Source organism: Tenrec ecaudatus, chromosome 3 (assembly GCF_050624435.1).
Source record: "Tenrec ecaudatus isolate mTenEca1 chromosome 3, mTenEca1.hap1, whole genome shotgun sequence".
Taxonomy (NCBI): domain Eukaryota; kingdom Metazoa; phylum Chordata; class Mammalia; order Afrosoricida; family Tenrecidae; genus Tenrec; species Tenrec ecaudatus.
In genome coordinates this window covers 180,357,182-180,379,445 of record NC_134532.1, presented here as the reverse complement: position 1 = coordinate 180,379,445, position 22,264 = coordinate 180,357,182, and positions in this window count along the sequence as shown.

Below are 22,264 nucleotides of genomic sequence, written 5' to 3'. Positions count from 1 at the left end.
CTCCCTCTGCCATCCAGAGCCTCCTGCAAAATTTTACTCTCTGATACCATTCTCTCCTTCTGTGTGGGGATTTATTATTTGCAATCCCTGGATCACACTGGCTGGTGTGATTCTTCCATGTGAACTTTGTTGACATTTCCCTGAGATGGCTGCTTGCTTGAAGACAAGCCTTTAAGATCCCAGTCGCTCTTCTTTCTGACAGCCAGGGACCATCTAGTCTCTTCACCATTGTTTATGATAGCACCACACAGCCCAGGATCTCTTCATGAGGGCAAGTATCAAACAGGGCCATGTCATGAGAATAAAGTGTCCTTAGATTGGGGCTAGAATTAAGTGCAAGGCCAAAATCCATTCATATATCTATGGTTTTTATATGTCTCTGGTTCATTTTACAGACATAATTATTTTATGATAGAGAACATTATAAATCATCCCCCCCCTGGAGCATAAGGTAATTCTATTGATAGTGCCATTAAGTTAGCCAATGGTATAGAATTTAAATCACTGTTGAGACCCAATTAGAGCATCCAGTCCACAGAGAGGACCACATAGCCGGCACCACTATGAGACATGAGGCCCCTCACTGACCAATAGCCCTACAGGGGACAACACCAGAGACACAGTGTGGCAATTGCACCCAATCTGATCCCGCCACACTGAGGCAAAACACTAAGAGGGTGCAACAGAATAGCAAGGGAATAGAGCGGTGAGGCTCCCAGGGAATGCTGAAGGTGGACTTTGGGGCCAGGGTGTGGTGCCCCAACAGACTGGACTGGAAAACACTCCTAAAGGCCAACAAACAATCCTTGAACTAACTACAAGCTTTTCTAGCTGTGTTTTGTTTTTTTTGTCAGTGGTTTGTTGTTTTTGTTTTGTTGTATATTGTTGCTTGGTTTTGTTCTGTGTTGATTTTATGCACGTTATTATTTCCCCAGGTCTGTCTAAATAAGATAGGCTGGATGTGGATGGATGAACTATATGGAGGAGAAAACAATGGGACTGATAGTTCCTGGGGGACGTGGGAGAGGGGGTGGGGTGGGGGAGTAAAGGTAGTGGTGTTAACAAACCCAGGGACAAGGGAACAACAAGTGATCCAAATCAGTGGTGAGGAGGGTGTGGGAGGCCTGGTAGGGCCTGATCAAGGGTAATGCAACCAAGAGCAATTGCTGAAACCCTGGTGGGGACTAAGCATGATGGTGGGACAGGAAAGAAATCAAAGGAAATAGAAGAAAGAGCTGAGAGGCAAAGGGCGTTTATAGAGGTCTAAATAAAGACATGTACATATGCAAATATATTTATGTATGAGGATGGGGAAATAGATCTATGTGCATATATGTGTAGGTTTAGTATTACGGTAGCGGAAGAACATTGGGCCTCCACTCAAGTACTCCCTCAATGCAAGAATACTCTCTTCTATTAAATTGGCATTCCATGATGCTCACCTTCCTGACACAACCACTGATGACAAAGCGGGTGAATAAGCAAATGTGGTGAAGAAAGCTGATGGTGCCCGGCTATCAAAAGATACAGTGTCTGGGGTCTTAAAGGCTTAAAGGTAAAAAGTGGCCATCTAGCTCAGAAGCAACAAAGCCCACATAGAAGAAGCACACCAGCCTGTGCAATCATGAGGTGTCGAAGGTATCAGGTGTCATCAGAACAAAAAAATTTTACCATAGTGAATCAGGTGGGGAGTGCGGAATGGAGACCCAAAACCCATTTGTAGGCCACTGGAGAATCCCTTACAGAAGGGTCTCAGGGAGGAGACAAGCCAGACAAGCAACAATGAAACATATAACTTTCCTCTAGTTCCTAAATGCTTCCTCCTCCCGCCCCCCCACCCCCACTATCATGATCCCAATTCTACCTTGCAAGTCTGGCTAGACCAGAGGATGTACACTGGTACAGATAGGAACTAGAAACACAGGGAATCCAGGGCGGATGATCCCTTCAGGGCCAGTGGTGTGAGTGGCGATACTAAGAAGGTAGAGGTTGGGTGAGTTGGAAAGGGGGAACTAATTACAAGGATCTACATGTGACCTCCTCCCTGGGGGACGGACAACAGAAAAGTGGGTGAAGGGGGACATCGGACAGGGGAAGATATGGCAAAATAATAATTTATAAATTATCAAGGGCTCATGAGGGAGGAGGAGCAGGGAAGGAGGGGGAAAAAATGAGGCACTGATGCCAGGGGCTCAAGTGGAGAGCAAATATATGAGAATGATGAGGGCAATGAATGTAAAAATATGCTTTACACAATTGATGTTTGTATGGATTTGGGTAAGAGTTGTATGAGCCCCAGATAGATAGATAGATAGATAGATAGATAGATAGATAGATAGATAGATAGATAGATAGATAGATAGATAGATAGATAGATAGATAGATACATGGAACCACTGTTGAGAAAAGGAAATTATACAAGTATGAGCTGGTTCAGATCACTGTATGCGAATTATTGATTTGTACAGATTAGATTCTTAGGTGACTGGACACTATTTACACAAAACTGTGGGTTGGTGATAGGGAAAACTTTTAATAATACTCATTCACAAGGACAGAACCATGTCTATCAGACTAATACATGTCATAAGTTCAGCCGTAAGTCTGAGATGCCTTCAATCTGCTACAGGTGAGTTTGAGATGAAGCCCAGTTCGTTTAGTGGGGTTTCTACATTGAATCCTTCTGGTGTGGCTATGCTGTGCACCTTGAAAAACATAGTCTAAAGTCCAAGTAGTCTACAGCACATGGCCAGGGTCGCTAAAGGCTGGATAGAAACTAGATCAAAAGTGTCTAGTTGGGATGCAGTATCAGGCATAGTCTCCCTCTGGATTTTACATAAATATGGTTAAGCATTTCTTCCTGACAGGAGGTTAGTCTACCAACAGTAATGCCATCACCTTCTCTGAGACATATACTCCATAGCAATTTTATTCACTAAATTCTTAGAAGCAGGTCACACCAGGACTTTCTTCCTGGCCCATTTTAATCTGAAAGATGCCCTAAAACATTTTCAACATCATTGCAACAGACACTTCCACTGACAGATGGACAGTGGCTATGGATAGAGTCCGTTGGCCAGGCCATTACTCACACGTCCCATGTGGAAGGCAGGAATTCTGCCACTCAAGCACTAATGTTTTAAGCTTTGTTGATTAGAGACCTGCACAAAGAGGTTTCCTGTGTTCTGAGAACCGGAACTACATACAGTGTCTGAAGACTCGGGACCATGGTCTTGAGGAACACCAAGATCAAGCTTCCTACCAGGTCCCAAAGACAATGTTCTACGTCCTCTTTGGTGAGTACAGAATGAGGTCTCAAAGCCGTGAAAGCCCATTTATGGTGCGTGTTAATGTCTCCCATCCAGAGAAAAGAAGAGTGAATAAGACTCATGAAAACAATTAGTCCAATGGCCTAGTGGACCATGTGAACATCTATCTCCACAATCTTGAAAGCAAAATTAGATGGCGTCCCCACCACTATCAACTGCTCTTAAAGGTGTCGCATGAGACGGTCCAGGAGAGAGTGGGAGAAAAATGTAGGTCAAAATTCAAAGCCATTAAAAAGCTCAAGCTTGCTGACTCAAAAGAGACTGGTGGGATCCCTGAGAAGAGAGTCCCTGGTCAACCTTCAAGTCTGGGACTGAGCGCATCCTCATGGCTCCGTGATCAGCCAAACAAAGAGCACACATCTATGGGAAGAATAATTATACCAAGAGGTCCACACATCTTATAATATTACATCATGAAATCAAAAGGACAGCATTTCTCCAAGGACAAAAGTCAAAGGGGCAGGAAAGAAGGAGGATTCAAAGCGGGAAACAGAGAAGGAAATGGGGTGAGTCATTTTACAAGACGGGGGTTGCAACCAATTTCATGAAACAAAATGTGCATGATTTGAGTTGTTGAATGGAAAGACCATTTGTTCTATAAATCTTCACCAAATTCACACAATAAAGAGAATTGTTTGTTTAGTTTGAAAAGAAACTTAACTATCGACTGATAACTGTTGTTAAATATCAACTTGGCTGTGATTCATAGAAACCTTATACATAACACAATGAAGCATCGACTGGTCCTGCCCCGTCTTCACAATCATATTGAGCCCATTCGTGCAGCCACCGTGTCCGTGCAGCTCACTGACCGTATGTCCTTCTCCAGAGCTTGCTCTCTCTTAGTGACGTGTTCAAAGTGCGCAGGATGAAGTCTCTCTAGCCTTGCTCCCAGGAAGCATTCTCTCTGTGCATCCTCCAGGGCGGGTTTGCTTATTCTTCTTTCAATCCCGGATCTATTCCACATTCTTCCCCAGCACGATAGGCTAACCCGTCACTCTTCTGCGGTCTTCCTTTTTCTAAGAGTCCAGCTTTCACGTCTGTATGAGATGAAAAAAAAACCATAACTGTGTCAGGCACGCCTTAGGCATTAAAAGGGCTTCTTTGCTTTTTAACATCTTTTGCTGCACATAACACATCATCTGATTTATCGCCTGCTGCGTCGATGTGCATCGACTGGCGATTCAAAAACAATGCAATTGTTTGACAACTGCAGTTTCTCTGGGAGCCCTGGTGGTGTCATGGTTATCCGCTGGCCTGCAAGGTGTATGGTTTGGTAGCTCCATGGAGAAAGACTGGGCTTTCTACTTTGGTAAACAGTCGCCGTCTCACAAATGCACAAGGGGAGCTCTATGAGTCAGCGCTGATTCATGGCAGTGAGTCTGGTTTAGTTTTGGGTCCGTTTCGTTGCCATTTATTCTGATGTTGCTTATTGGCCCATTTGTAAGGATTTTCTTTTTCTTTGTGTCCATGTGTAATCAGTACAAGGCAGGGGAAAAAACCGTACATTTAAAATGGAAGTAGCATTGATCTTAAAATTTACCTGGAGTTCTACCTTTCCACAGTTCCTTGCCTCTGACCTCATTTAATTTGAACTTTTGTCTTTCTCTCCCTTTTTATTTTTCCTCTTTCAGCTCCCCATTCTCTCTCTCTCTCTCTCTCTCTCTCTCTCTCTCTCTCTCTCTCTCTCTCTCTCTCTCTTCATCTTCCTCTTTCTCTCAAGCATCTTTGTAGCTGAACTTTCTGGAAGTGCTGAAATTAAATTAACAAGCATCACAATGATGTTTGGGGGTTATAGATTATACAAAATCTACAGTGAAGGCAACTTCCTTACTAAACATCCCAGTTAGCATGTAGTCTATAGGAGTCTAAACTCTAGAGCTGGAATGCCCAAGTGCAAAGCCTCGCATCACTATTTATAAGCCATGAGCTTGGTAAAATTGTTAATGCTTGCTCTGCTTTGAATTCCTCACCTGCAAAATGGAAAAAAATTATAGAACATAGCTCATAGGATTATCTTGGGGATTGAATTGGTTGTTGTTATTAGGTACCATCAAGTTGGATCAGATGGTAGAGCAACCCTCTGCACAGCAGAAAGAAACACTGCCCAGCCCTGTGCCATCTGCATAACGGTGACTAAGCTTGAGCCATTGATGCAGCCACGGTGTCAGTCCATCTTGTTGAGGGCCTTCCTTTTTCACTGCCCCCCTCTGCTTTACCCAACATGATGTCCTTCTCCCAGGACTGGTCTCTCCTGACAATATGTCCAAAGGACTTGAGACAAAGTCTCGCCATCCCTTTTTCTAAGGAGCGTATTATTGCTATATTTCTTCCAAGATATATTTATTTGTCTTTTGAGCAGTCCATGGTACTTTCACTGTTCTTTGCCAGCACCACAATTCAAATGCATTGATTCGTCTTCAGTCATCTCATTTAATATCCAACTTTCACAGGCATATGAGGCAACCAAAAATGTTGTGTCTTGGGTCAGGTGCAAAGTAATTTCCCTGCTTTTCAACACTCTAAAGAGGTCTTCTGCAGCAGATTTGCCCAATGCAATGAGTCTTTTTCATCTCTTGACTGCTTCCATGAGCACTGATTGTGGATCCAAGAAAGGCTGAATCCTTGACAAGTTCAATGTTTTCTCCATTTATCTTGATGTTACCTATTGGTCCTATTGTGAATATTTGGTCTTCTTTACATTGAGATGTAATCGATACTGAAAGCTACTATCCCTGATCTTTATCATCACCTCAAAGAGTCACCATGGGTTGTAATCAGCTCAACGGCAACTGCTTTGAGGGTATGTGTGGGGGGGTGGGAGGTGGGGGGTGTTGCTGTTTTGCATAAACAGTGAAGTGAACCTGCTCCAGATGACAATGGACTGAGGAGATATACATGTGACTCAATCATTTTCTTTAAAAACTAAACAACAAATGTTCTCTTGAGCTCAAACCTAAGTCCATGTCCATGTGATAAACCTAACCTTGCATTTCTTTGGTTATCTAAAAGCCACGTCACTTCCTTTGTTGAACTTTCCTGGAGATGAAGGACCCAGTTTAAGTGAAGTGGGGAAAATATTATACTATTTACTGTTTAAAGAATGAACATTGAGGTGCACTGGGGTGGGGGGCAAGGGTGCTCTCTAAACAGGCTGTCCGTGAACCCTTTGGAAAGCACACAATAGTTTTCCTTCAAGTCACAACACCAGCCTCCATTTGACAATAGTTGGGCCAAAGCACCAGACACATGAGTCAGTGTACATAAGGGACCTGTGTTCAGTTTGACCCAAGGAGTCTTTGATGGTCTTTCAGGTATGTCACAAGGAAATAAGCTTCACAAAGGAAGACGAGAAAACAAATAGAATTTACTGTTCAAGGTCCCAGAGATGGGGAGGACAGTGTGCCTTGACAAGAGCCACATGGGCGGTTGTACCCAAGAAGCAGGGGAGGGTGTGTCTGTGCAAGCCGGGAGGGACTGGCTAGGTAGGACAGGCGTCCAGGGGACTGGACATGCTGAAGAATTCTGAAGACTCAGGAGTTGCTCCTGGTTGTTGGGTCCCTGGCCTTGGGGTGATTAGGATGGGAGCACGGTCGTCCAGGAGTGTGGGAACCTGATAAGGGGAGTGGACAGCTAGTGGAGGGACTTCATCAGCTGCTCAAGAAGGGGATTGGATCGGCCTCCAGCCAGAGCCTCAAAACTGGGTCAAGACAGCATTGAAAGGAAATGGTATTACAAGGACACTTAAGCATTTAACCCAGAGCAATTCATACTACTTATTTCAGACCCAAGGTGATTTCCTTCAGCAACCTGTGCCGAAGTTGGTAGACTAAAGGGCACAGTTAGTGAGAGGTTAAGAGAGTTATTTCTACTTGGTGACTAACCCCGTTTGATTGTCTTAAGTGTGTCTGGCTGGTAGTCTGCTTTTATTTCAGATGGCTATGAATGTTCCAAGGGAACTCCGTGCAGCCACCTGGCTTCAGGACTGTACGGCACTTCGAAAATCAAATTTCAGGGGAGGAAGATTGGTTTGAGAAACAATGAACAAGAAGAAATCCTCTCTTTGTGGAGCTACTGTGTGTCAAAGTTTATCCTCCCTTATATTATGGTAGGAAGACAAGAACAAATTATGACATTTAACTGCTTAAAATGTGAAACCCAATTGCATTTGATGCAGTAAAGCTTGCTATAGGAACCTGCGGGTTTCTTTTTTTTTATTTTAATCTTTTTATTGGGGCTCATAAGGCTCTTATCACAATCTGTACATACATCAATTGAGCAAAGCACCCTTATACATTCGTTGCACTCGTCATTCTCATAATTCACCTTCCACTTGGGTTCCTGGAATCAGCTCGGTTTCCCTTTTGTTCCCCCGTCCCCCTCCCTCCCCGATCCCACCCCTGGTCCCTTGATAGTTTATAAATAATTATTATATCTTATCTTACACTCCCTGGTGTCTCCCTTCACCCACCTCCCCATTGCCCATCTCCCAGAGAGGAGGTTACACATAGATCTCTGAGATCGGTTCTCCCTTTCTACACCCCCTTCCCTCCTGGTGTCGCCACTCCCACTGCTGGTGTTGAGGGGTTCGTCTGTCCTAGATTCCCTGTGTTTCCAGATTCCTACTGCACCGCTGTACATCCTCTGGTATACCCAGGTCCTCAAGGTAGAATTGGGGTCATGATAATTGGGAGGGGAGGAAGCGTTCAGGAACTAGAGGAAGGTTTTTAGTTTTATTGTTGCTACACTGAACCCTGAGTGACTCATCTCCTCCCCACTACCCCTCTGGAAGGCATGTCCAGCTGTCTACAGGTGGGCATTGGGTCCCCATCATGTACTCCCCCTCTTTCACGGTGATGTGATTCTCACCACCACCCCACCTTTGTTGTTTGAGACCTGGTCTCCTCTGCCCTTCACGATCACCTATGTTGGTGTGCTGCTTCCGTGTGGGCCTGGTTGCTTCTGGGCTAGATGGCCGCTTGTTTGCTTTCAAGCCTTTAAGTCCCCAGATGCTATATCTCTCAGTAGCCGGGCACCATCAGCCTTCTTCACCACACTTGCTTATGCACACTTTCGTCTTCAGCGATTATGTGAGGAAGGTGATCACACAATGATTGTTTTTGTTCCTTGGTGTCTGCTACATGGTCCATTCAACACCTTGTATTCGCTTAGGCCGTGTGCTTCTTCTCTGTGGGCTTTGTTGCTTCTGAGCTAGATGGCCGCTTATTTGCCTTCAAGCCTTTAAGACCCCAGACGCTATATCTTTTTGATAGCCGGGCACCATCAGCTTTCTTCACCACGTTTGCTTATACACACGTCTGTCTTCAGTGATCATGTCGGGAAGGTGGGTATCCTGCAATGACTGTTTAGCAGGGCAAGGGGCTATTGTACTGGGGGATTATGCATGAGGAGGCCCAATGTCCATCTGCTACCCTACTACTGAACCTATAAATATATGCACATAAGTCTATTCCACACGACGAGATGCGACATCCTGCAACAACACATGGCCCTACATGGGGCAGCACCTGAGACATAGTGGGGGATGTGCGACTGAGCTGACCCCACCACACTGAGGCAAACACTGGGGGCGTACAATGGAGCAGCGGAGGAAGCAGAGCAAAGGGATCCCGAGGGAGTATAAAGGATGGACTTTCGGGCCAAGACGTGGCACCTCACAAGCTACATCTAGAAAACACTCCTAAATGCCAACGAACTGACCTTTAACTACTAGCAATTTTTCTTTTAATATTTGCTATCTTTTTGTTTTGTCTTTTGTTTTTTTTATTTGTTTTGTTTTTTACCTTGTAGATTTTGTATGTTAGTGGCTTTTCTGCTTAGCGTGTCGATGTTGCTTCTGTCAAAGCCATGTTCTTATGTGCCACTTGGGCGCAGTCAAAGTCATATGCATTAGTATGCACATATTACTATATCAGCAGGTCCACCTAGACAAGATAGGCTGGACAAATAATGAGAGAAGAAAACAATAGGACCAACAGTCCTGGAGGGACATGAGGGTGTGGGAGGTAGGGGAAGGGACATGTACATATATAAACAGGGTTTCTTAAAGTCACCAAATGGATCAGGCCTAAGGGGATAATCACTGCTAGACATTCTCTGGCACCATAGGGAGAAGATTCTGTAGGCTCCAAAGAGTTTTCTAACTTGATCAAAAGCCCTCCTAAAGACAAAGACTTCGAAACAGCCTTCTTACCTGCCCTTGGTCGCCAGTGCCGGCATGCCTTAAATTAATAGCAATTATCTGAGTGCACACATTCTAAATTTTAATGTAAGGGGTCAGGCTAAAACGCAAACGACCCATCTGAATTGGCTCCTGTCATGAAAGAGCCATTAAGGACCTAGTGATGTTCCAAGAACTCTTCTTCAAAAAAAAAAAAGGAAGAGGGAAAAAAATTGGCTCCTTTTCTTTGGCCAGTAACCCAAGTTTTAATTGGATTTTGATGAGATGATGGATGTTATACTGTATTCCAAGTCTCTAGGCTAAATTAACAAGGCTGTCTGCTTGGTTTCCTCTTGTGAAGGCCCGTAAGCTGGGTTTCTGCTCATTTAGAGCATGATGGAGTTGTCTCAAGTTCTTCCCGGGACCTGGAATGGCCATTTTCTTCAAGCTGCCACAATCCTCCAGGAGAAACGATCTAGCTTCAGGACAAACTTCTAGCTGAATTCTGTTCCATCAACCAGGAAGACTAGACTTCACGGTTTGAAAGACCTCCACTAGAGCCTTCCTCTCAAACGTTCTCACAACATTATTTGAAGACTGACCTGCACAGGGAGAATGCGTCCCCCCTGTTGAGTGCAGGTAGCTCATATCTGACCACAAAATAAGAGTGATGAATTGAGTAATAAAGAAAACTGATGTTAGCAAATTCTGGAACACAAGTTTTAATTCACTCTCCAAGCGTTGGGCTTTTAAAGAATCTGCCTTTCAAACTCTGTCACCCTGCTTCTTTTTCAGTCCAGGTGGCTTCGAAGCCACAGTCCTGCAGAGAGAACTGATGTGCAGGGTTTTCCTAATTGGAATTCTTCATGGATAGACTCTGGTCGCACAATGGACAAACTCTCGGCTTAGCCTACTGAATTTGAGCCCACCACACTGCTCTGTGGGAAGAAGGAGCAGACAAAATGCTCCCATAAAGATCACTCCCTGGGAACTTCTTTGGGGTCGTTTTACTCGGTCCTACAGGGTCATTGTGATGAGTCAGAATTGAGTCAACAACGCACAACAATCCTTATGGAAGCAGATCTCCATAGCACTGGGTGGATTCAAACCACCGACCTTTAGGTGGTTGTTAGGGGCCCTTGAATTCACTCAGACTTGCAGGGAACCTATGTGGAACAGAACAGAACACTGCCCAGTCCTGGGCTGTCCTCATAACATTTGGTGTGCCTGAGCCCATTGTTGAAGCCACTCTGTCAGTCCATCTCACAGAGAGTCGTCCCCTCCTTCACTGACCCTTTGCTTTACCAAACGCGATGTCCTTGTCCAGGACCGGTCCCTTCTGATAACGTGTCCAAAGCACAAGAGACAGTCTTGCCATCCTCACTTCCAAGGATCATTCTGGCTGTACTTTTTCCAAGACAGATTTGTTTGTTCTGTTGGAAGCAATTTCAACAGAATCATTCAAATGCATCAGTTCTTTTTCAGTCTTCTTTATTCATTGTCCAGTTTTTGTACGCACAGTGAAAATACCGTATTTGGGGTTTGGAGTATTTTAGTCCTCGGAGTGACATCTTTAGTTTTCAGTAATTATTGATGCGTCTTAATTGCAGTGTGATCCACTTCAGACGGAAAGAACTGTTAGGATTCTTCAATTCTTCATTGTTGGAGACCAAGTTTGAATAATAATTGTATTCAGTGGTCTTCCGGGTAAGCATATAGATATCATCCTGTCACAGGTAGCGTTATACTTCAAGACAGAACTCAAAGTGTACTTTTTGATTATTAATTCGACGCCATTTCTCTGGAACTTGCCATGCCTGCATAGCAAACCATATGATCATTTGATTCCTAAAGGGCCAGTACGCATCCCTTTTACCTCACTCCTGAATGGAATGTGGATGTGGAAGCATTCCATCTGGTTTTTGTTAACTCCCAATTCCCCTACATTCATCCTTGGTGCATTCCACCCTCCGAGTACTCAGGGATGTTTATAGACGTTTCTTAGCTCTGTCCACGTGACTCAGGTCAACTCAACATAGAGGAGTCAGCTAGCTCTTGTCCACTTGCAGTTTGAGTGCCTTCCAACCAGAGGATCTCACCCTCCACCATTATGTTATACAATGTTTTTCAGTTAAGAACAAACTGTCAGCCCTACCCTGGGAACAGATGCAATATTAAAATTAGCAAAATGAGTTGGTCCATCATGCTGGAGTCAAAATGATAGCTGTTTATCTCATAAAGGCTGGCAGGATCAGATACACTGTCATCCATTAGAGAAGTGCAAACAATGTGGTCAAAAAGCCAAGCATGCGGCGTGGCAATTTCTTGGTGACCACAGCCAAGGACTAGATTTGCTCTGGGAGAAATTGATCCTCATGCATTCAAAGAGCCAGGTCCCAAACTCACACCTTCTCCCTCAAATAAGGCTAGCTGCCATGGTTTTTTCTCTCCAGTTATCCCATGCTGTCCTCTTTTCTGTGAGACTAACCCAGCCTCTTTTATGCAGATGTTTCCATTAGAATCATGGGTATTCCAAGTTCATTGACATATGCCAGACATGTTTATCTTCAATAAGTCATACTTGACGTAGGGAGAAGGTATAAAACAATATGTCCAGAGAGCCAAAGTTCTCTTCCCTTTCCTCAAGGAGAGAAGTGATCTTTGACATTTAATTGAAAATAGTGACAAAAACCTAAATTGTGGCTGATGTCAATATCAAGCAAATCACACCTTTTCTTATTTTCCTCAAGTTAGTGGTGATAAACCAAAACAAAATCATTGGCGAGGAGGGTGTAGGAGGCCTGGTAGGGTTTGATCAAAGGCAATGTAACCGAGAGGAACTACTGAAACCCAAATAAAGGTTGAGCATGATAGTGGGACAAGAGGAAAGGAAAAGAAAATAGAGAAAAGAACTAGGAGGCACAGGACAATTATAGAGGTCTAAATACAGGCATGTACATATGTAAATATATTTATATATGATGATGGAGAAATAGATCTATGTGCATATATTTACAGGTTTAGTATTAGGGTAGCAGATGGACATTGGGCCTCTACTCAAGTACTCCCTCAATGCAAGAACACTTTGTTCGAATAAACTGGCATTCTAGGATGCTCACCTTTCTGACACAATTGCTGAAGACAAATGGGTGCATAAGCAAATGTAGTGAAGAAAGCTGATAGTGGATGGCTATCAAAAGACATAGCATCTTGGGTCTTGAAGGCTTGAAGATAAATAAGCAGCCATCTAGCTGAGAAGCAACAAAGCCCACATGGAAGAAACACTCCAGCCCGTGTGAGGTGTTGATGGGATCAGGTATCAGACATCAAAGAACAAAAAAATCATATCATTGTGATTGAGGGGGAGGGCGGGGTGGAGAACCAAAGCCCATCTGTAGGCAATAGGACCTCCCCTTACAGAAGGGTCTCGGGGAGGAGATGAGCCAGTCAGGGTGCATTATCGCAAGGGTGAAACATAACAACTTTCCTTTAGTTATTTAATGCTTCCTCCCCATCACTATCATGATCCCAATTCTACCTTAAAAATCTGACTAGACCAGAAGATGTACACTGCTACAGATAAGAACTGGAAACACAGGGAATTCCAGACAGATAAACCCCTCAGAACCAATATTGAGAGTGGCTATACCAGGAGGGGAAGGGGAAGGTGGGGCAGAAAAGAAGAACCAATTACAAGGATCTACATATAACCCCCTCCCTGGGGGACAGACAATGGAAACCCGGGTGAAGGGAGAGTTCAGACAGTGTGAGACATGACAAAATAATAATAATTTATAAATTACCAAGGGATCATGAGGGAGGGGGAAGTGGGGAGGGAGGGGAAAAATGAGGAGCTGATAACAAGGGCTCAAGGGGAAAGCAAATGTTTTGAAAATGATGATGGCAACAAATGTACAAATGGGCTTGACACAATGGATGGATGGATGGATTATGAGAAGAGTTGTAGGAGCCCCCAATAAAATGATTTTTAAAAGAAAAAAAAAGTAAGACCCCCTCATATCTGTGTGTTCATAAATTATGTATTAGTTATATATAGCATTATATCCTCAGTGGAACTTTTCTTTCCAGAAGCCACACACACAAGGATAAGAATGAGAGTTCATACATAAATAACCCAGAATTTAAGGGGGGAAATTCTCTGAATGTTTTGGAGTAAAGCCTGCATCTTATTCTGATAAACAACCATTATATCGAATGCTTATTTGCATACAACGTACTTCCAAAGAGGACCTGAGGTGGTTTCCCACAAATGCCTACTATTTAAAGGGATTTATGCAGTCTGTGTAGTGATCTAATGATCCCAGGACCTTGACTATATGAAGAACTGGGCCACTTCCAGATGGAAGGAGCCTCATTAACAATCTGCGATACGCAGATGACACAGCCTTGCTGGCTGAAAGTGAGGAGGCCTTAAAGAGCTTATTGAGGAAGATCAAAAACTACAGCCTTTACCGGGGACTACACCTTGACATAAGTGAAACAAAAATTGTTGCAATTAGACCAATAAAGCATAGCATGACAAATGAAAAAGATTGAAGCTGCCACAGATTTCATCTTACTCAAATCCACAATCAATGCCCATTCAAAGAATAGTTAAGAAAACCCAACAACACATTACAGTGGGCAAATCTACAGCAACTTCTTTAAAGCATTAAAAAGTAAAGATGTCCTTTTAAGAACAATGCTCCCTGGACCCAAGCCAAGATGTTTTCAAGCATCTCTCGTGAAGATGAATGCCGGAGAACTCACATGCAGAAGAAGCACTGCGTTTGAATGAGGGTGTTGGTGAAGGACAGTGAATGTGCCCTGAGCTGTCAGAGAACAAACAGACCTGTCTTGGAAGAAGTGCAGCCAGACTGCTCCTTGGAGGCCTTCATTGCAAGTACCATGGACATATTATCAGGAGGGCCAGTCCTTGGAGAAGGACATCATGCTTGGTAACGTAGAGCGTCAGGAAAGAGGAAGAGGGCCTGCAGTGATGAGGGCTGACAAGGTGGCTGCAACAAGGCTTCACGCATGGCAACGATTGTGGGGACAGCACGGCCTGGGCAGTGTTTCTTTCTCTTTTAGGTCACTGAGTTGGAGCCAGCATGATGGCAAATGACAACAACAACTGAAATTAGTCTATCAGTAAAAGGACCTCATAATGAACACCGAGCCCTAACGGACCGAGTCAGTAACACAAACATGAAGGGCAGTAGACAATCGGCAATATGGAGTTTCACCAGGGCAGGGGTTTTGCCCAATTATTGTTTGATTCTCATTTCTTTGATAGCTACTCTAGGTCCTTGCCGAAATTTTTCAGAAAGGAGGTCAAAGAACCAGAGACAGCTCTCTAAATCTCTTGATAGTCTCCCAGTTGTGACCATTATCATTACTGCAGGGCACCCTGGAAACTATTCATCTTTGAGCCAGATTTGGTCTTCCTGAAAATAAAAGTTTCTTTGGAAAAAACATGTTCAAGCTGTTTTCAGAATCCACAAATATAAACAGTGTTCTATGTGAAACGGATCATATAGCAATTTTGTCTTTGGGGTTATCTTTCCTATACTTGCAATGGTCCAATATCAGGCCACTAGCTTAACACTGAATGGTAATAACTTCACCACTCCAATCTGAGAATAACCATGATCTCAGGACTGTAAATTGGACTTGAATTTTCATCATAATTTCTCACTGTAAATTGTACTTTGTATGCAATAAACCATGAGCTCTTTTAATCTCACCAAATCTTTACTAAACTATTAAGTGATACGTTTATCAGAACTGAATACTTGTTGAATAGTAATTTTCTTCCATTGGTTACACTATCCATCAAGACTAAATTTAGTTTCATTCACTCGTTACATCTCTCTTAAGCATCTATTATGTACCATTTGTAGTGCTAAATACCAGGTATGGAATGGAACGAGATATGCACGGCACTTTCCTTTGAAGGGCCTACAGAATATTGTCAGAGCTAGGAAAATAGGTGAGCACAGTGTGGTATGATGCCTTCAGCTACAGGGGAAGAGTGACCCAGCATAATGAGTGATGTAAGAGCTCTGGGCAAGGTCACCTACTTCAGACTTGGAGCACAAGAACGGGGTTGTATGCGTCAATAATACTAAAAATGAGACTTAAAGGATGAATCGGATTTCATGAAGGGAGGGAACGCAGGAGTGACCACAAGGAAGAGTATCTTTGGTACAAAGAACAAGTTCAAAGACAAGGAGATGAGAGACAACCTGACACCTCTGAGATATTGAAACAAATCGAAGACGGCTAACTTGTAGAGGACCGTGAGATAAGGCTGAAAAGTAGGCAAAGGTCAGTTCTTGCACAGATTTATAAGCAATGTTAAGGAGTTTAAACTTTATTTTTAAAATAAAACGAGGTGCATGAGGGCTTAGGCAAACAATGATCATATTCATGGTTGTCTTTTAGATGTATGTGTTCAATGAATTGGACTGATCCAATACTACCGGCAGTCTGGATGGGGCAATGACATAAGCATTGATCCAAGAAGTACTGAGAAGATGTAATCACAGAGCCTGGGAACTAGATGCCAATTATGATGCGAGAAATAAAAAAGATGAACTCCAGGCTTCTGGAAATTCAGGTGTTTTCGTGGTCTGTTTTTATATACCCACCACTCCATGTTCAGGGATCAAATGCTGTTATTCCTGTTGTTAGCACTATGTTGGTGCCGACCCACAGCGACTTCATGCACAACAGAACAGTACTATCCTTGGTCCTGCGCCATCCCCACTCTTGTTCCGTTACTGAAGCCCATTGTTGCCGCCACTGTGTCTATCCATCTCACTGACGGCCTTCCTTTCTCTCACTGCCTCTCTACTTTACCAAATGTAATATCTTCTCCAGGGATGGGATTCTCCTGACAGCATGTCCAAAATAGGTAAGATGAAGTCTTGCTTTCTGCGCCTCTAAGGAGCACTCTGGCTGTACTTCTTCCAAGACAGGTTGGTTTGTCCATATAGCAGTCCATGGTACTGTCAATATTTTCCAGCGATTAAATAATCAATTCAGTCTTCTCCAGTGATTCAATATGCAACTCTTTTGTGGTTTCTCATCATTCTGTCAGTTGATAGTGCTCAGCTGGTAAGTTCTATTGATGGCCTTCCTTGGATTCTCTCTCATGGTGGAAGGAGTAAAATCATGCATTCACAAGTCAGGGACTTTAGTGCAAAGGGCTGGGGTGTTGGGCTCAGCTTGAATGTTGTGAGAACAGGGGCTTTCTCTTCTCTCTCACAGACTTTACATGCCACTGTCTCCTTGGGGGGTTTTCCAGCAAAGTAGTTGAACACCTAAAACTACTCCCCAAAGGGTAAATGTGGAAGCTGGAGTTTCGTGTATCACGTTCAGCATGTTCTATTGGTTAAAATGGGCAACGAAGTCAGGCATTCAACGTGGAAGGGGATGAAACAACGTACGAATATGTAAGATATGAGACTTGTGTTAGCATTGGGATGTGAAAGTTGGGAACAAGAAGAATCAGAAATTGGAAAAATAGCATTGGAAATAGAAATGATGCTGGAGTTCATATGATAGAATTTTGTAAGACCAATAACTTATTTATAGTAATTGTCTTTTTTTCCTTTCAACAATACCTGGCAGCTATACACTAGGGCCTCACCAGATGAAATACACAGGAAGCAAATTGACTACAACTGGAAAAAAGAGATGATGGAGAAGCTCAGTGTAATCAATCAAAACAAGATCAGGGGCCAACTGTGGATACATGAAAATCAATTGCTCATAGGCCAGTTTAGTTTGAAGCTGAAACATGAACACATACCAACCAGAATGAAAATACAACCTTGCCTATATCCTACCTGAATTTAGAGACTATTCTCAAGAACAGGTGTGATGGATTGACCCCTAATGACCAAAGGCCAGATGAGTCGTAAGATGGAGGGAAAAGTCATTGAAAGACAAGAAAGAAATAAGATCTACATGGATGTCAGAAGAGACTCAGAAAGTTGCTCTTGAATGGACAGTAGTAAAATAAATGGCAACAGAACTGAACAGAAATCTCCAAAAGTAGCTGAAGAAGACAAGGTCAAATAGCAAGGTGAAATGTGCACACGCCTGGAGCCAAAACATCTAGAGGAACGAACATGCCCCCATATTTCAAACTGAAAGAAAAGCAGCCAAGCCTCGAACTACCATATTGAAAGATTCTACGGGCAAAATGTTGAATGACGCAGAAAGCATCAAAGGAAGATGGAAAGAATGCAGAGTCGTGATAACAAAAAGAATTGGTCGATATTCAACCATTTCAACACGCAGCATATGATCAGGAACCAATGGTGTAGAAGGAAGACGTTCAAACTTCACCGAAGGCATCAGCGAGAAGCAAGACTCCCCGTAATTGACAGGACACCATTTGAAATGCTTCAATCAAGGGGGGTGACTCTGGAAGCGCTCGCTCGTCCATGCCAAGAAAACTGACCCAGTGACTGGAAGAGATTCGTAAGAGTACCTGTTCCGAAGAAAAGTGACACAATGAGACACATTTTCCCAACGATATCACGACTATCACATGCAAGTGAAAATGTGGTGAAGATCATTCAAAAACAGTTGTGGCAGTACAAAACTGGGAGCTGCCAGACGCTCGAGCCATATTTGAAAGAGGATATGGAAGGAGGGGTGTCATTGCTGATATCAAATGGATCGGGGCCGAAAGCAAAGAACATAAAAAAGACGCTTACTGGGTTTTTATTGACTATGCCAAGGTTTGTGGCTCTTTGAATCCTAACGAACTCTGGGTGACTTCGAGAAGAATGGGGATCTTGGAGCCCTTGCTTGTGCTCTTACAGACCAGGAAGCTGGAAACGTGAATCCAAGACACCAACTCCAGTGGAAATGTCCCTGTGTCTGCTGGGGGAATCGGTCTCAGCTTCTCTAGCATGCTTCTCGGTGCTCCTTGGAGACCCAGGAAGCACCTATCCTGCTTCCACTTGTGCTCGCTTCTTTGTGCCTTCTGTGCATCTGTTTGTTTGTTTGTTTTATCTCAAAAGCAAGTATGTTTAAAGTATGCGCTCCACTGATAATAGCTTTATGGAATATAACACAGAAACCCCCTATTCCCACATGAGATAACACCCATAGGGTATAGGTGTTCAGATTTAAACACATACTTGGCTGGGACATAATTCAATCTGTAATCATTGGCAAAACCAGATGATTTGAAGAGTCAGAATAAGCTAGGTGAGGCTGCAATAACAAAATAGTCCTCAAAATCACAGTGTCCCTATACATAGCATCTATGTCCCCAACAGCAAGTCCCTTGGGTGCAGCAGGACTCTGGAGCAGTGCTTCTCCGAATAGCGTTCCATTCTGTGTCTGTACCATCTTTAGGACCCAGCTTCAGTAAGCACCATGCAGGGTGAGGGAGAGTCTGGAGTTTCTAGGAATAGCGCTGAAGGGACACACATCACGTTCTCATTTGGTCTTCTGGCAGAAGTAGACTTCAAAGTCACCAAAGGTGAGGTAGTCCTTCAACACATCCAAGAAGAGCAAAGTAAAACAGAACTTGGGGACACATACTGTTGTCTTTGCCACAGAGATTATGGAAGGTGAGGGTTCAAAAGGGTCTTCCGGATGTAGCAACAAAATCATTGTGCTGTCCCAAGCAGCACAGTTGGTAAAAGGACCCTCAGAAAGGATGTTGTTGAAGAAATCAGATGGTGCCCAGCTATCAATCGGAATAGTGCCTGGTGTCTTATGTTGCTTGAGCTTGAGGCTGGTGGATCCCGTCGCCTTGCATTGCTTGCGCTTGATATCCCATCCGGGCCTGCTTCACTAAGCCCCCAGCTACTGACTGTTGCTGACCCACCCTGCTGTTTTCTGCCTATAGGCAGACTGCCTGCCTTGCCTGAGGGAGGACTCTGCTTTCTGCTTCCTTGACCTTAGACCCCTCAGCCCATGTGAGTTGAAGGACTTCTAGTGTATTAACTGTTCTATGGAAGTGAGCTGAACTGAGCCCTCTGTACTGCGGTGTGGACAGGTTATTATCTGTTATATTCCTTCTCATGGTATAGACCTATCTGTGTGTGTGTGTGTGTGTGTGTGTATATAAAATCATATTACTATTAGTTTAACCTTACCACTTCACTTTGGTTTTTTTCTTTATTGTTTCCCTTGGGTTTACCGGTTTGGAAGTACAGAACAAGTAGATGCATGGAAATAATCATTGAAGCGAGGATTCGTAGGGAATTTGAGGGGGGAGGAGTGGAAGGGTGAGGCGTTTGGAGAGTAAACACTGAAGGAGTGAGGGGAGAGAGGCCTGGAACTGAAGGTGATCACACAACTCATTTTAAAGGCGATTTAATCATGGGGGAGGGAAGAAAATGTTCTGGAATTGATTTTGGTAATGATTGTGCAAGTCTTCTTGATATGACTGAAGTATTGAATTGTGTGATATGTGGATTAAGTGATAAAACTGTTTGAAAAAGAAAGAAGAAAATGTTCTGAATTTGATTGTGGTGATGATTGTACAACTCTTAAAATATGATTGAAGTATTGAATTGGATGATATGTGAATTGTCTGCCAATAAAACTGTTAAAAATAAAACAAAAATAAAAACATTTTGAAAAGATGTTGTTGAAGAAGTCTCTCCTAAATGCTTAACAGTGAGCCCAAATAGGATGCTGAGATAATCCCTAATAACATTTCCAACGGCAAGAATCTTGATGTTTAATAATCAGCTCTCCACGTCTATTTAGTAATGTCCCCCAGAAGCATGAAACACCTCTAGGCCCTTCCATCATGGTAAAAGCCAATTTGGATGAATGTATGGTCCATCTGGCTGACTCTGCCTTTCCAGACAGTCAAATATACGAATCAATGGAGACAGTGGCTGTGTGGAGGCTCTAGTCTAAAGCCAAAAGCTTTAATTGCATTGTCTTCTCTTATGACAAGTAATTAGAAATGACTGTTTCCTACCAGTCTGAATTACAAGATGATTATTTCCCTTTAACATTCCCTGGCGGCTTGGCATTGCATGACTGGGGCATTATTTAAAAAAAAAAATTCTGATTCTTGGAGAAAGTGGCCAATGAGGAGTAATTTTCCAGCTGGGTCGGGCGGGCGCAGTTCCTTGGTAACAAAGAATGGGATGAATAAGCAGGAGAGAGCAAACACTCTCTGAGGACCCCACTCCTCAGTTGTGCAATGGATGATTCTGGAAACACTGCAGAGTCTCTGCCTGTGAAAGTCCTTTTCAAACCACCCCTTCCCCGAGAGTATGAAACCAGAAACAGACAAGAAGTGACGATCAAGAAGGCACGTACTGTTTCCAATGAGCAGAAATGACCAATCAGTACCAATTAGAGCTGAGACCGCTCCGGCCATGAGAGAGGGAGGGCAAATTTCCAGGTTCGACGCCAGAGGAAAGTCAGGCCAAGGAAGTCTTTTCGGGCCGGGGGCAAAGCAACCTGCGGTTCCTTAGGCCCCGTGCCCCCAAATGCCAGGAGAGAATCGATTGTTCTGAAAACATTAGCGTGCAGAGGAAAGAGGCCTTCAAACGACCGCCCTGCTCTCTCTGGCAAAAATCGATCTGAATTAGCAAAACAAGGATGTGCACGGCACAGGAGCAGCCAGTGCGGAGAACCGTCTCCCAGGATAAAGGCTTCATGGTCGGCCGCTGAAAGGGCCACATTTCCTCCTTCCTCCGTGACATATTTCAAAGGAAGGAAATTGAGGTCAAAGGCATCTTTAGGCTTCCACACGCTTCATTGTTTATCTGACACTGACACCACGAGTGGTCAAACTGGTTCCTGCTCACGGTGACCTCGGTGACCTCGTCCACGGAGAGCTGTGCCCCGGGGCGTTTCCGGGACTGGTTTGGGTGAACTTGATTGCCAAGCCTTTCTTCTGAGGCACTTCTGAGCTGGAACACGAATCTTTGGGTGAGCAGCCAAGTACATTAACTGTGCGCACCATTCAGTGACTCTCCATTGCTTACAGGTCTCACAAATGAACATGTTAATGTGAACAGGGAAGTGCGTGGGTTGGTAAAGTGTGAGAATATATTCAGTGCACGTGAAATATGCATTGGTTCCTTATTTTATAATTATAGTTAGCCGAGTCCGTTACCCACTCAGAGGAGCCTTTGTGGCACAGTGGTTAAATCCAGTGAGCTGCAAACCAACAGATCAGTGGTTCAATTCCATCAGCTGCTCTGCAGGAGAAAGGTGTGACCGAGTGCTCCAGTAGTGCTTCGACAGGGCCCATCAGAGTCAGCAGAAATTTGATTGCCAGGATTCGTAGTTGTAGTGTCTGTCCATTACCAAAGAAAGGGGGTATTGGAGTGGGAGGGGGCGTTGACAACAATGAGTACAAGAAAGAAGATAATGTTCTAAAACTGATTGTTGTCATGATTATACAATTCTTCTTCATGTGATTGAACTACTGAATTGTGTGATATGTGAATTATATACAAATAAAGCTGTTGAGAAATAGAAGGTACTTTAATATCTATATTATTCCTTTAAAACTTACCAACATCTATCTTTTAACTTCCTGATATTCATTGAACCTCAATGAGAAGCGATCTCTACCCATCTAAGACACAACTATTGACCTCCTCCTAGCAGCAAAGAAGAGGGAGGTTCGAAGACTCAGGGAATCTAATAGTCCAAAGACACAACCTAGCCTGAGACCGAAAGCATTGCAGGGTGCCCCACGACCCAACTGCTCTGATCAGGGTCGCCGTAGAAGGTGGGA